This window comes from Lethenteron reissneri, chromosome 2 (genome assembly GCF_015708825.2).
Source record: "Lethenteron reissneri isolate LAM-NWPU_2019-01 chromosome 2, ASM1570882v1, whole genome shotgun sequence".
Classification (NCBI taxonomy): Eukaryota; Metazoa; Chordata; class Hyperoartia; order Petromyzontiformes; family Petromyzontidae; genus Lethenteron; species Lethenteron reissneri.
This window is the reverse complement of record NC_083780.1, coordinates 11,502,062-11,516,982: the sequence shown is the minus strand read 5'-3', so window position 1 is coordinate 11,516,982 and position 14,921 is coordinate 11,502,062.

Here is a 14,921-nt window from a genome sequence, read left to right as displayed (position 1 = left end):
CACAAAACAAACCTTTAATCGTTTAAGTTTCATTTATTTGGTATAGCCCTGTGAGCCATTCGGCTCTTGAATCGGGTACAACCGCAACAAACTAAATACATGAACAAGAAAACATCTTAAAGTGACTATGGGCAAACAGAAAAATCCAGGAAAAAACAGCAAAAGAATCTTCCAGAAAAAGCACCGTACACCAACGCTGTGTGCAAAAATCCCAGTGGGATGCAAGTCAAACAACAAGAACAACCACAAGACAACTTAGATTAAAGCCATCATTCTAACTCCGTACTACAACAAACAAACATGGCCAAACCAAAAAATTAAGGGACCGGTTGCTCTTCGCAGGCTCAACACAATAATGCAGGAGGCATCTTCCGTGGTGGCTCTGCTACGGGAATGCGAACACGCCGCGCTCATTCGAGCACGCGGCAGAGGTCGCAACCGGGTACCCGATACCCGTACCCTACCCGATACCCGGCTACCCGGCCGGGTACGGGTAGCCGTTAGCGACCCTGGTGCGGCCGGGTACGGGTACGGGTAGGCCGTGAGTCACTGGTGAGTCACCGTTTGTCACTCATTTCCCAACGTCTTGTCTCTTCTCACAATTCAAGTTCCTAGACTCAACCCACCCGCGCCTGCAACATGGCTTCATCCCAGAGGTCGCAATCGGGTACCTGATACCCGTACCCTACCCGTACCCGGCTGGGTATGGGTAGCCGGGTATCGGGTAGGGTACGGGTACCCGTTTGCGACCCTGGTGCGGCCGGGTACGGGTACGGGTAAGGAATCAAACCCCGTTTGCGACCTCTGCCCCGCGCTAGCTTCATCCGCAATAAACTACACCCACGGCACCGCGTGCCAGAGGTCGCAAACGGGTTTTGATTCCTTACCCGTACCCGGCCGGGTACGGGTACCCGTTCTCTACCCGTACCTTACTCGAAATGAGTAACAGTTACTCACCAGTGACTCACGACCTACCCGTACCCGTACCCGGGCGCACCTGGGTCGCAAACGGCTACCTGTACCCGTACCCGGCCGGGTACGGGTAGCCGGGTATCGGGTAGGGTACGGGTATCGGGTACCCGGTTGCGACCTCTGCAAGCATATACTCAACAATTGTAAACGTCGTGGATTTGCTCTCCCAACACACCGCGGGTTTGCCTGTGCTCGTGACAAATTGGCACGTTACTAGTTGGCCGTGTCGGGTGGTGGTGGCGGGTTTAACGACGCGACATTTACATGCGCGCGATCTCACCCCAGAAAGACCAAACCCCTTTGTCGTGCAAAGAAGAGAATGAGAAACAAACCCCGGCACAATCCATGAAAAGCGTGAACAGCCGTCGAGCGGACGTCGTCACGGAGACAATTCTCGGGGATAATCACGCGGATTTCTCGACTTCAAACGGCTTGGGGCCCGCACGGCCTCATTGGGCTCTTAGAGTGCACCTCAATTTACCCGACAGATAATTGCGAATTATTTGGCGGGGTCTGGGTGGGGGTGGGGGTGGTGGTGGGGGTGGTGGTAGGGGTGGTGTTAGTGGGGGTTGGGATGTGGGTGGTGGTGGTGGGGGTGGAGGTGGCGGTGGCGCTGGGGGTGGGGGTGGTGGTGGTGGGCGTGGTGGTGGTGGTGGTGGCGGTGGTAAGTGGGGGTGGTGGTGGGCGGTAGTGGTGGGGGTGGTGGTGGTGGTAAGTGGGGGTGGAGGTGGTGGTGGTAAGTGGGGGTGGTGGTGGGGGTGGTGGTGGTGGTGGGGGTGGTGGTGAGGGTGGTAGTGGTGGTAAGTGGGGGTGGTGGTGGGGCGGTAGTGGTGGGGGTGGTGGTGGTGGAGGTGGGGGTGGAGGTGGTGGTAGTGGTAAGTGGGGGTGGTGGTGGAGGTGGTAGTGGGGGTGGTCGCGGTGGTAAGTAGTGGTGGTGGTGGTGGGCGCACTTAAGCGGTGTCTAATGCGTGGAGTGACCCGGTGATGACCGCCGTGGTTTTGCTCGATGCGAACGGGGAAACGTTCGTCGCTCGTTCGCTCGTTCCTCCGACCTCGTCGTTGGGAACTGACGACTCAAAGAGCTCCCCTTGAGCACGCACACGAGGGTTGTTCAACATCTTCCCGGCTCGTGACCTCTCTGACTCTCTCCATAACAGAGGGCGTGTCATCTTCTTGGCTCTTTCGGTAAAGTCACGTAGAATGGAAATAATAAAATAATAAAAAAACGTAATAAAATAATTCTCTTTCGATTTAAAGCGTTCGTGACTGCAGGGATTCATCTTCTTGGTTCTTTCGGTAAAGTCACGTAGAATGGAAATAATAAAGTAATAAAAATAAAACATAATAAAATGTTTCTCACGACGTTTCGGCCACAACGCAAGCAGCCGTCCTCAGGTGAAAAACAGCGTCTGTCGGAAAGACAGCGTCTGACAGACCTGTTCTTCACCTGAGGACGACTTTCCGACAGACCTGTTCTTCACCTGAGGACGGCTGCTTGCATTGTGGCCGAAACGTCGTGATAATTGTATTTTATTATGTTTTATTTTTATTATTTTATTATTTCCCTTCTACGTGACGACTTTACCGAAAGAACCAAGAACATTGAGACGAGAGTTGACATATGCACTGTTTAGGAGAACGTGGGGCGCGCGGGGGGAGTGAGGATTAACATGCGGAAAATGTGTTCACGTTAACCGGCGCTGAGCAGTCGACAGACCGGTGACAGTAATTTCTACAAATACAATCCATTCCGCCCCGTGGCCCTCTGTGTGTCGTCTGTGTGTGCGACGGAGATTTTTACAGACAGCTCCGGCGACATCGTTTCTTTTATTACGGCAGCACCAGTTTGCCCGAGGAAATTGGAGGGTTTGATGGTTTTGCGGGGCACTGTTTGGTGGTCGTTCGTTCGTGGTGTCCACTTGCCTGAGATGATTAGCGTCACGGAGTTTCGCAAATAGAATAACAAACGCGGATGCGCTCCAATTAGGAGCACGCTGGACTCTGCAGGTCCAGACTCGGAACTTCGCCGGTGGTGCAGTTCCTGAATGGGTGACACAGTGAATGGGTTACACAGTGAATGGGTGACACAGTGAATGGGTCACACAGTGAATGGGTGACACAGTGAATGGGTGACACAGTGAATGGTTACACAGTGAATGGGTCACACAGTGAATGGGTGACACAGTTAATGGGTGACACAGTGAATGGGTGACACAGTGAATGGGTTACACAGTGAATGTGTGACACAGTGAATGGGTTACACAGTGAATGGGTCACACAGTGAATGGGTGACACAGTGAATGGGTGACACCGTGAATGGGTTACACAGTGAATGGGTGACACAGTGAATGGGTTACACAGTGAATGGGTGACACAGTGAATGGTTACACCACGGTGAATGGGTGACACAGTGAATGGGTGACACAGTGAATGGGTTACACAGTGAATGGGTGACACAGTGAATGGTTTACACCGCAGTGAATGGGTCACACCGTGAATGGGTTACACAGTGAATGGGTGACACAGTGAATGGGTGACACAGTGAATGGGTGACACAGTGAATGGTTACACAGTGAATGGGTGACATAGTGAATGGGTTACAGAGTGAATGGGTCACACAGTGAATGGGTTACACAGTGAATGGTTACACCACAGTGAATGGGTTACACAGTGAATGCGTTACACAGTGAATGGTTACAACAGTGAATGGCTACACCACAGTGAATGGGTTACACCACAGTGAATGGGTTACACAGTGAATGGTTACACCACAGTGAATGGTTACACAGTGAATGGTTACACCACAGTGAATGGTTACACAGTGAATGGGTTACACCACAGTGAATGGGTGACACAGTGAATGGGTGACACAGTGAATGGGTTACACAGTGAATGGGTTCCACCACGGTGAACGCATCCATACCGTGTGGGGGGTAAAGTGTTGGGCAACTTCCATCCCTGATGGTGGCAGCATCAGGGACTCGACAGCACACGTGACGTGGGGCACCGACAATCTTTGCCATTTGCTCAGCTTATCGCTGACGCTCGCCTGCAAATATAAACACCGGTGGGCGAATGATTTGGGGGCCGTCCATAAATGACGTCACGCACCTGGGGGGGGGGGTGGGGGGGTCATTTGTGACGATGTGTGACAAGGGGTGGGATGGGGGTTTGAAAAATGTGACGTCGCGTGAAAATGCGCAACTTTAAATAAACATAGACAACACGTTCTACTGAATTAAATCGACTTTTTAATAAATGTTTTCTCCTACAACATCCGAGTGCAGCGCCACATTAAATACGCACTGCAATGACAATAGTTTAAAGCGATTTGAAGCATGTTTTTGTTTTTTTGGGGGGGGGGGGGGCAGAGCTTTGTGACGTCATATTTGAGGGGGGGGAGGGTCTGACTTTTTGTGACGAGGGGAGAGGGGTCAGATGGCCCCCCTCTCTCTCTCTCTCTGTGCCCTCTGCAATGCCTTCAGTAATTCACTCACTTCACTGTTGTTGAGCCCAGGTGCATGCCCTCCCCCCCCATTGAGACGCCATGGAGCCAGCAACAAACAGCACCACATTCACCGTGTTTAAGCAAACAGATAGTCCACCGCTGGACTATCTAACTCATTTGAAGGCCAATATAGACACATTATTATCACTGGTGAGTAACTGTTTGCCACTCATTTCCCAACGTCTTGTCTCTTCTCACAATTCAAGTTCCTAGAATCAACCCACCCGCGCCTGCAACATGGCTTCATCCCAGAGGTCGCAATCGGGTACCCGATACCCGTACCCTACCCGTACACGGCCGGGTACGGGTACGGGTACGGCCGGGTACGGGTACCCGTTTGCGACCCTGGTGCGGCCGGGTACGGGTAAGGAATCAAAACCCGTTTGCGACCTCTGATTCTTAGGTAGGGTATTTGATATATCGATATTAGAGTGGGCGGGTGGTCAGGATTAGATGGCGTAAAAATCACTGTGTCGTTAAACCCGCCACCACCCGACACAGCCAACTAGTAAGGGGTTTGTCACTTAAACAGAACGCGCCAACTCGTTACTAGTACAGCACACCGGCGTGTTGGAGAGTAAACCCACTACAACGTTTACAAATCGAGAACGACGTTTCACCAGTAATTAAAGCAAGCATCATCAGGCGACAGACAGATTTGGCTGCGCCGCGTGGTGGCGAGTTTCACGACACATTTATATTTACGCGATCTAACCCAACAACTCCTCTATTGTGGAGAATATTGGTCGTGAAAGCCGACGACTAAGTGTTAAACTAATTTGATAAATATCAATCTCGATTTGAAGCTTTCGTGACTCCATACTTTCTAGTTCTTTCGGTAAAGTCACGTGGGTAGAAAAAATAGTTAAATTAAATACCTGAAGACGGCCGCTTGTGTTGCGACCGAAACGTCGTGTTTTATTTTATTATTTTTTTCTATTTCCGTGACTTTACCGTAAGAACCAGAGAGTATTGATACATTTCGATGTAAAGCTTTCGTGACTGCAGGGATTCATCTTCTTGGTTCTTTCGGTAAAGTCACGTAGAAGGGAAATAATAAAATAATAAAAATACAACATAATAAAATAAAATAATTCTGACGAATTATTTATTATGGGAAATAATAGAATAATAAAATATTACATAATAAAATAAAATAATTCACACGAATTATTTTATTTTATTATCACGAATATTTTTTTTATGTTTTATTTTTATTATTTTATTATTTTCCATAATAAAAGAATTCTCACAAATTATTTAAATTAATAATGGTTATTTTTATTATTTTATTATTTCCCTTCTACGTGACTTTACCGAAAGAACCAAGAGAGTATTGATACATATCGTTGAGCCGGCACCGCTGAGAGCCTGTATTGAAACGCGGGTTCCATCGACCTGCGAGTGAGTGTACGCGTGTATGTTGAACCTCTTTCGCACCGCACTTAGCCGACCGTGCTGATCGGAGGCGATTAGACGTCGTTTCTCAAGTGCCAGTGAGTTGATGGCCTCGGCCCGAGTCACCGATGATTGCACAACAACAACAGCAGCAACATAAATCACTTGAAATGCGGTGGATAATTCGGAAAAATTCTAGCGGCTGAGAATAATACAAATACGAACGTTAAACTCTCTGGTTTTTTCGGTAAAGTCACGTAGGTAAAAAATTAAATTAATGAAAATTTTGTTGTTTAAATTATTTTATTTTATTTTTTACCTACGTGATTCAATAAATAAAATAAATGAACATTTTGTTGTTTTCATTTATTTTTTTACCTATGTGACTTAATAAATAAAATAAATGAAAATTTAGTTGTTTTCATTTATTTCATTTATGTTTTACCTACGTGACTTACTAAATAAAATAAATGCAAATTTAGTTGTTTTCATTTATTTTATTTTTCACCTACGTGACTTTACCGAAAAGACCAAAGACTATGAATCCTTGCAGTCACGAAAGCTTCAAACACGAACGCGACTTTCTTAGCGGCAGGGCGGGTGGGGCAGGTACCGTGCGTGGATCACACGGCTGAGGGATCTCCAAGGTAGCTCTATGAAACCCGCTTCCACGGGGTTTAAAATCGGGCGAAACGATTTTTAATCTTCATAGATCCCCCCCACCTCCTCACCCCCCCCCCCGGCTTCAATTGAGCAATAGCGCGGCGCTCAACCCCATTGGCGAACCTGAACGAGCGCTGGAATTTCCACAGTCCTATGTCGGGGCCCAGGATACACTAGATGATGATGACGATGACGGTGGTGATGGTGGTGGTGGTGATATAAGAACGCAATATTGCCACGGGACTTGCGTGACCAGGCGACGTCTTAGGAAGAGGGCCTTCCGTCCAGCAGTGGATTGACCACGGCAGACAACAGCCTCTCTGGCCGGCTCTCAGGCTCCCCGCGCTCTTCAGGAGGGGGTCCTGCCAACGACCGAGTGATTCGGCCTCGTTTTGTGTGTGTGTAATTTTGTGTGTGTGATTTTGTGTGAGTGTGTAATTTTGTGCGCGTGTCATTTTGTGTGGTTGATTTTGTGTAATTTTGTGCGTGCGTAAGTTTGTGTGTGTGATTTTGTGCGTGTGATTTTGTGTGTAATTGCCCAGCCGCAGAGCTGCACTGGCGCGCCTGAGATGTAAAACAACCTCGCGTGACCCCGACACACACACACCAACAACCGCCGCCATTCGCCACTAAGTGGCGGTGACGTCACTACGACGCTTGTGCCAGGCCATGTGCACCTTGAGGCTACCACGTGAAGTGTCGAACGCCCGCTGGCAGGAGGTCACGGGGCAGACCCAGCAGGTGCCACGGGTCGACTGAGATGACCGAGATGACTGGCTGATGCACCACAAAGATAAAGCGCCCCCATATAGCCTTAACAGACTGTTGGGGCAAGTGCTGTTAGCAAGCACCTATGAAGGCCGCAACGGTACACGAGGGGGGGGGGGGGTGGCCAGCATCACGCCAGGCCGCCTTTGTCTCCCCCGAGTGGCGATGTTTACAGATCGCAGCTGGTGCTCGTTTGAGGCTGAGTCGACCTAGGGGAGGCCCAGGTAAGGAGGCCCCACTGAGCTATGTCGCATGTTTTTTCAGAACCGACCTGGCCACGAATGATAGCTCAACGGAGTGGCTGATGATCGTCATCATCGTCACCATCATCACCGTGTGGAAATGTATAGCAGTAGCCACATACTCTAAGCGCGTGGTGATGTTTACTCTAAACGTGGAGGGGAAAACCCGGAGGACCACAGGGAGAGAGAGAGAGAGACGCAAACTCGACATCTACAGCAGGCGTCAGGATCGAGATCGAACCCGCGACCTCCTGCATACCAGGCGAGGTAGTTAAGGGGCCGTCCATAAATGACGTCACGCACTTGGGGGGGGGGGGGGCAGACATTTGTGACGATGTGTGACGAGTGGGGGGGGGGGGGGGTGAGAAATGTGACGTCACGTAAAAATGCGCAACTTTAAATAAATATAGACAACACGTTCTACTTAATCAAATATACTTTTTAATAAATGTTTTCTCCGAAAAACATCCGAGTGCAGCGCCACATTAAATACGCACTACAATGACAATAGTTTAAAGCGATTTGAAGCATATTTTATTTGGGGGGGGGGGGGGCATTGCTTTGTGACGCCGTGTGACGAATGGTTGGGGGGGGGGTTAAAAATCGTCCAAAATCGCGTGACGTCATTTATGGACGGCCCCTAACTACGACCGGGTGTATTCTCGCTGCCTGCAGGTACTCAATGGCATGCTCGTCTCCAATGACGCCAGGCAGGCGATCTCTAGCGTCCACTGTGAATCAAGCGGTCCGTGCGTCGTAGCATTTTACCATCAGTACACACCGCACTGTTAACCAGGACGGCCTGTCGGAGTCGAACCGCGAACATCTGCAGCAGGCGGCGAACGAGTGACAGCAGCGGTAGGAGCAGCAGTAGTAATAGCATCAGCAGTGTTAACTTATCCGTGACAACATTGACAGTGCTGTGTGTTGCTGGCCCCTTGTCGTTTCTGGGCCCTTGGCCCTGTGCTCAGCAGTTGCAGCGGTAGTTGTAGCAGCAGCTGTAGTAGCAGCTGCAGCGGTAGTTGTAGTAGCAGCTGTAGTAGTAGCTGTAGAAGCTGCAATAGCAGGTGTGGCAGGTGTGGTAGCAGGTGTGGTAGTAGCAGCTGTAGCAGCAGATGTAGTAGCAACTTTAGTAGCAGCTGTAGTAGCAGCAGGTGTGGCAGCAGGTATGGTAGCAGCAGGTATGGTAGCAGCAGCTGTAGCAGCAGCAGCTGTATCAGCAGCTGTAGCAGCAGCTGTATCAGCAGCTGTAGTAGCAGCTGCAGTAGCAGCAGCTGTAGTAGCAAGTGTAGCAGCTGTAGTTGTCGCAACAGCTGTGGTGGGAACCTGCGCCCCTTCACCCTGCACACGGCACGTGTCCCACCCGTCACAACCCCGTCCATCTACCCGATCACGTCCACGACGCTGTCTGCGAGCCACGTTCTACCCCTTGACCTGGAAGTCGCGAACCCAATCCTCGCGTGAGCGTCTCCCTTGCTGTGTGTGGACATGGCCCTGACTCCTCCGCACGCGTCTGCCCTCAAAGGGTCTAGCAGCCTCCTTTCGGGTCGCTTTTAAATATAATCGGCACATTACACAAATGCCTCTCTCGCGTTGTTGACAAACGCCGGGGGCAAGAAGCACTCAGCGACAATTGTGGGGGTCCATCCCACCAGCGCCCGCTTCAAGCAAAAGCAACGTCCGATTTTGCTCACGAAACGCCGGATTGTGGAAACACGTTCAGAGTTTCGCCCGCGTCGAACCAGACGGTGCTGACGACGATAACTAGAAATTAAAATAAAAAAACTTCCAGAAAGTCGCGTGTGGCTCACGGGATATGTTGAAAGGAGAAATGTATCGATTGTATCACGTTTCTAGTTGAAAAAAAAATGTTTAGAGACATTTGCGAAGGAAGCGCCTGGGTGATGGTGATGGTGGTGGCAAGGCGCATTTGAAATGTCTCCTGCACTGGCGGGGGAGGGGGGGGGTGGCACGTGCCCCCCCCCCCCAATGATCCGATCGAAATCCCCAATTTAATTTGGGTTTATTAGTAATACATCGGCATTTTGCGACCCCCACTGCCACTGTGTAGCATATTATTATTATTACGTGCCAGGGAAACTGTGAGATGATAGGACAATAGTCTGAGTCCATAATTGGCAATAAGTAACGGCAAAGCGGTTATAAGTGACTCACATAATTGTTTACAGGACACGACTTCCCTGAAGGCATCAACACCTTCAGCGAGCGCGATGCCGATCACACCACGCGGTGCGAATTCGACCCTCGATCGATGTCTGCGCCATCGCCGCACACGCGTCGAATAAGAGGCAAGGGACAAGTCGTTACTTACTAACAACTCCTCTATCACCATTGGAACCTCATTTGCCAGTAAAAAATATAATTGTTTTTTTACCCTTCTATCTGGCAACAAAACTGACACCTTTTTTTACAAGGAGTCATGTTTGCATAGACCACAATACCTGCAGTCATAATGCAAACAAAAAACATAACTCTGTATGCACTGTCCTTGAAGTTGATTGGTCCAGTGCGCCTTTTGGCGTCATCTGGTCCAACACCATGTGAGACTAGGCTCTAAGGAAAGCTGTCTCGGGTGTGGACCAATCAACTTCGAGGACAGTGCATACATTATCAGAGTTATGTTTTTTTGTTTGCATTATGACTGCAGGTATTGTGGTCTATGCAAACATGACTCCTTGTAAAAAAGGTGTCAGTTTTGTTGCCAGATAGAAGGGTAAAAAAAACAATTATCAACTCCTCTATCATTTTTAATTGCCAGAGGGGTTTAAGCGCCCCCCCCCCTTACCTGAAAATCCTGGCTCTGCCATTGATTCTCCTGCACGGTAACCACGCCGCAGCAGTCTGTGTGTGCGCCTCTCTACCCCCCACAACACTGAACGTGGAGCCGCGTGCCAAGACGCATCACCACCCAATATTCCCCCGTGCTCTCGCATCCAGGACAACGCCATTTCAATTCGCACCAATTAATTAGAACAAGTACACTGATCCTCATTGCGACCTCCTGCAAATAGACTAATGAGACGAAAAAAAAAGTGCGTCAAAAAACACGTTTTGTTGTAATGTTCATTAGCTCGTTGTGTTTTACTCGGATTTGAATCGGAGATCATATTTGATGCACGTATGTATTTGCATGAATCGGGGGGGGGGGGGGGGGGGGACTACTTGAGCTACTTGGGGACCGTGACCTTTGCTGTCGTCTCGGGAGTGCCGGAGCAGCAGCAGAGAGGGAGCGACCCCTCCCCACTCAGCGGAGATTGACCGCGGGCGTAGAGAGCAAGACTCGGCTAGTGGAGCAGGGAGCACGCGGAGTGCAGGAGCCGCGTGGCGGGGAGTGAGATGAGAGGGGAGAGGCAGGAGAGTGTATAGTGGGAAGTAGAGTGAGATGAGAGGAGAGAGGCAGGAGAGTGCGTGGAGGGGAGTGGAGTGAGATGAGAGGGGAGAGGTAGGAGAGTGCGTGGAGGGGAGTAGAGTGAGATGAGAGTGGAGAGGTAGGAGAGTGCGTGGAGGGGAGTGGAGTGAGATGAGAGTGGAGAGGTAGGTGAGTGCGTGGAGGGGAATGGAGTGAGATGAGAGTGGAGAGGTAGGTGAGTGCGTGGAGGGGAATAGAGTGAGATGAGAGGGGAGAGGTAGGAGAGTGCGTGGAGGGGAGTAGAGTGAGATGAGAGTGGAGAGGTAGGAGAGTGCGTGGAGGGGAGTGGAGTGAGATGATAGTGGAGAGGTAGGAGAGTGCGTGGAGGGGAGTGGAGTGAGGTGAGAGGGGAGAGGTAGGAGAGTGCGTGGGGGGGAGTAGAGTGAGATGAGAGTGGAGGGGTAGGAGAGTGCGTGGAGGGGAGTAGAGTGAGGATCTTGAAGACGGTGAGTGCAATCTGGCGATTGATCTGAGGTCTTCGATTGTGATTCAGGAGCCAGCGAGGGTAGCGGAGTCTTGCGGTGATGTGGTCTCGAGTGTGACGTCATATAGGAGTGGGGCTCTGGGTGAGTGTGTGACGTCATATAGGAGTGGATCTCTGGGTGAGTGTGACGTCATATAGGGTGTGACCCAGCGTCTCAGCGAGAGTTGTCCAACATCGCGAGTCTCTACCGGACTTGGTATCGATCTCCCGTGCGATTTTCATCATCGGACATTTCAGAAAATTAATTAAGAAATTAAACAAAACATCTTCCACAAGAGCTTCAGTCAAAGTCGCCAACCCTGAAGGTGCAGCTCAACCGGCCAGGTGTGGCCCACAATATTTGCTAAAACACATCTCACGGTGCTTGTCAAGGGCGTTCCAACTCGTAGATGTGGCCACCAGGGTGTCTGGCTGGGAGTGGGGAGGAGGGCAAGACGGCCACCCTTGCCCCCACGCTCGTCACGCTACCGCTAAGGTGATAACCGGAGGAGGAGAAGGGGTGGGGGGTGAGGTAGACGCTGCGAGGGTGGAGGCATGAGCTCATCGCCCCGCGCTCTTCCTCTGTTGGGTGGTGGCTTGAAGCGAAATCGGAGGCAGATGCGGCTGCTGTGAAGCGACGCTTCCTTGTGCCGCGTGGTTGTGTTCGTGTCGGCGAGTGCATTTTTGGCACGTGCGACTTCAATGATGCCCTAGCGGTGGCTTGGACAAGCCGATAATTGGTCTCTCCGCCTGCAGTCGGAGCTACTTGGGGACAAACACCGTCTTTGTTATCGTTATTATTACACGCTTCTATTTAGCTCACTCTCTGTTGTTGTGTCCTCAAATCTTGTCACTACATTTTTTACCCACTTCCCAATGTGCTATCGACGGCAAACTTGGTATACTTATGTCATACTGATGATAATACTATATTCTATCATAAAATAAAATATATTTTTAAACATTATTTTATACGCTTTCTATAAACTCACCGTCTGTTGTTGTCGTATCCTCAAATCTTGTAACTCAATTTTAACCCACTTCCCAATGTCGTATCGACATTCTTTTTGAAATGTGATGTTTCGGCTTGGGTCTAATTGTCCACGCTCAACTCACGTTGGCTGTCAATCACCACGGGCCCCTTATGTTATGGCAAGCTTCGGGGCCACTTCCTGGAGTCGTGGAGTTCTGTCATTACCAAGGGTGGCACAGTCTGGTTTTTTACAATCGGGTTTAATTGTCTTCTTATATTAAACCCGATCTGAGATTGGGAGAAATCCGGTTTAATTGGTTCTAATTGCAGAACCGCACTTCGCCAAATTCTCACCGATGGGCTTCATCCATTCCAAGCTAAGGAACTCACTGGCGCCCACGATTGTGGAGAAGCTCGTGTTCATCAAGACCAACCTGCCCGCCGCATTCTACGACTACCCCGTGCCCGACGGCCCCCCCGAGTACGATAGCAGCACCGACGAGGAAGCAGCCTCAGCCTTGGATCAGAGTTTCGTATTCATTAGACCAGGTTTTAATTCCCCGAAATCGGGTTTAATTGTACTAAAGAAAAAACCCGATGCCTGCCGCTGGAAAAATCGTTTTTTTTCACCCATGGTCATTACTCGTACGGTACATTTCATTAAAGCTTTTTTTTTAAAGTATTTTTAAATCTTACTTATTTGTCCCAAGTTTTATGCAATAAAAAAAAAATCAGATGACTGCATCACGCCGTTTTAAATGAAGACTCCAGAAAGAAGGTGTCTCGGTATTGTGTGCGGGTTTCTTTTCTTCTTCTTTCCGAGAATCGAAAACAATTCTGAGCATGGCTGATGTTGACATAGGAGCGAGCACGTGTAATTATTCCACATCTCGAGATGGTTGACGAGCCAGGAGATTGCGGCGTGAGTCGTAGGAAGTGGTGAGTCATCGCTGCTATCGCTGCTGCCGCTGCTGTTGCCACGGTTTGTGCCTGGGACGCGGTTCAGTGTTTGTGGTCCCAGATGCTTCCTATGACCACTGTTTCATTGCTTTTATGGCTTTCTTTTGGTGATTTTTGTAACGTTTTTTGGTTTGGCCATGTTTGTTTGTTGTAGTACGGAGTTAGACTGATGGCCTTAATCTAAGTTGTCTTGTGGTTGTTGTTGTTGTTTGACTTGCATCCCACTGGGATTTTTGTACACAGCGTTGGTGTACGGTGCTTTTTCTGCAATATTTTGCTGTCTTTTCTTGGATTTTCTATTTGCACATAGTCACTTTAAGATGTTTTCTTGTTCATGTTTTTGTTTGTTACGGTTGCACCCGATTCAAGTGCCGAATGGCTCACAGGGCTATACCTAATACATGAACTTGAACTTCATGGGAGATGGGAGCCAAGGGGGTCTTCTGCGTTGTTCGGTCTCTCACGAGGAGGTGTTTGTTCGTGGCTTCTAATAACATCACATACATTGCAATCTCTTTTGTTGGAATTCACAGATATTTTTAGCAAAGGTAAATTCCCTTTTGAGCCACCGTATTAACACAAGGGATGCGACTCCCATTCGCCAGAATCCGTACAGGTTGAGTCCCATTGAGAAAGATCATGTTCGGCTGGCCGTTGATGACATGTTGGCAGCCGACATCATCTCACCATCCAAGAGCCCCTGGGGTGCGCCAATAGTCCTAGTTAAGAAGCACAATGGAAGCCATCGCTTCTGCGTTGACTTTCGTAAGTTAAATCAAATAACGGTTGCAGATGCGTAGCCGCTGCCAAGGATGGATGATTCTCTAGATGCCGTGGCCGGCGCTAAGTATTTTTCAACTTTGGATCTTTCCTCTTGGTTCTTTCGGTAAAGTCACGTAGAATGGAAATAATAAAATAATAAAAATAAAACAATACAATAATTCTCACGTTTCAGCCACAACGCAAGCAGCCGTCCTCAGGTGGAGAACAGGTCTGTCGAGAAGACAGAGTCTGAATGACTCTGTCTTCTCGACAGACCTGTTTCTCCAGGCTGCTTGCGTTGTGGCCGAAACGTCGTGAGAATTATTTTATTGTTATATTTTTATTATTTTATTATTTCCCTTCTACGTGACTTTACCGAAAGAACCAAGCAGATGAATCCCTGCAGTCACGAAAGAAGCTTTAAATCGAAATTTAGGATGGGGGTGTTTTATTTTTATTATTTTATTATTTACATTCTACGTGACTTTACCGAAAGAACCAAGAAGATGAATCCCTGCAGTCACGAAAGCTTTAAATCGAAATTTAACTTTGGATCTCATTTCCGGTACCTGGCAACTGCCACCAGACCCAAAACCGCGTTTCGAACACCTCAAGGCCTCTTCTTGGTTCTCTCGGTAAAGTCACGTAGAATGGAAATAATAAAAAAATAAAACAGAATAAAATAATTCTCACGTTTCGGCCACAACGCAAGCAGCCGTCCTCAGGTGAAGACCAGGTCTGTCGGGGAGACAAAGCCTATTTAACCACCTCCCTATGGGTAT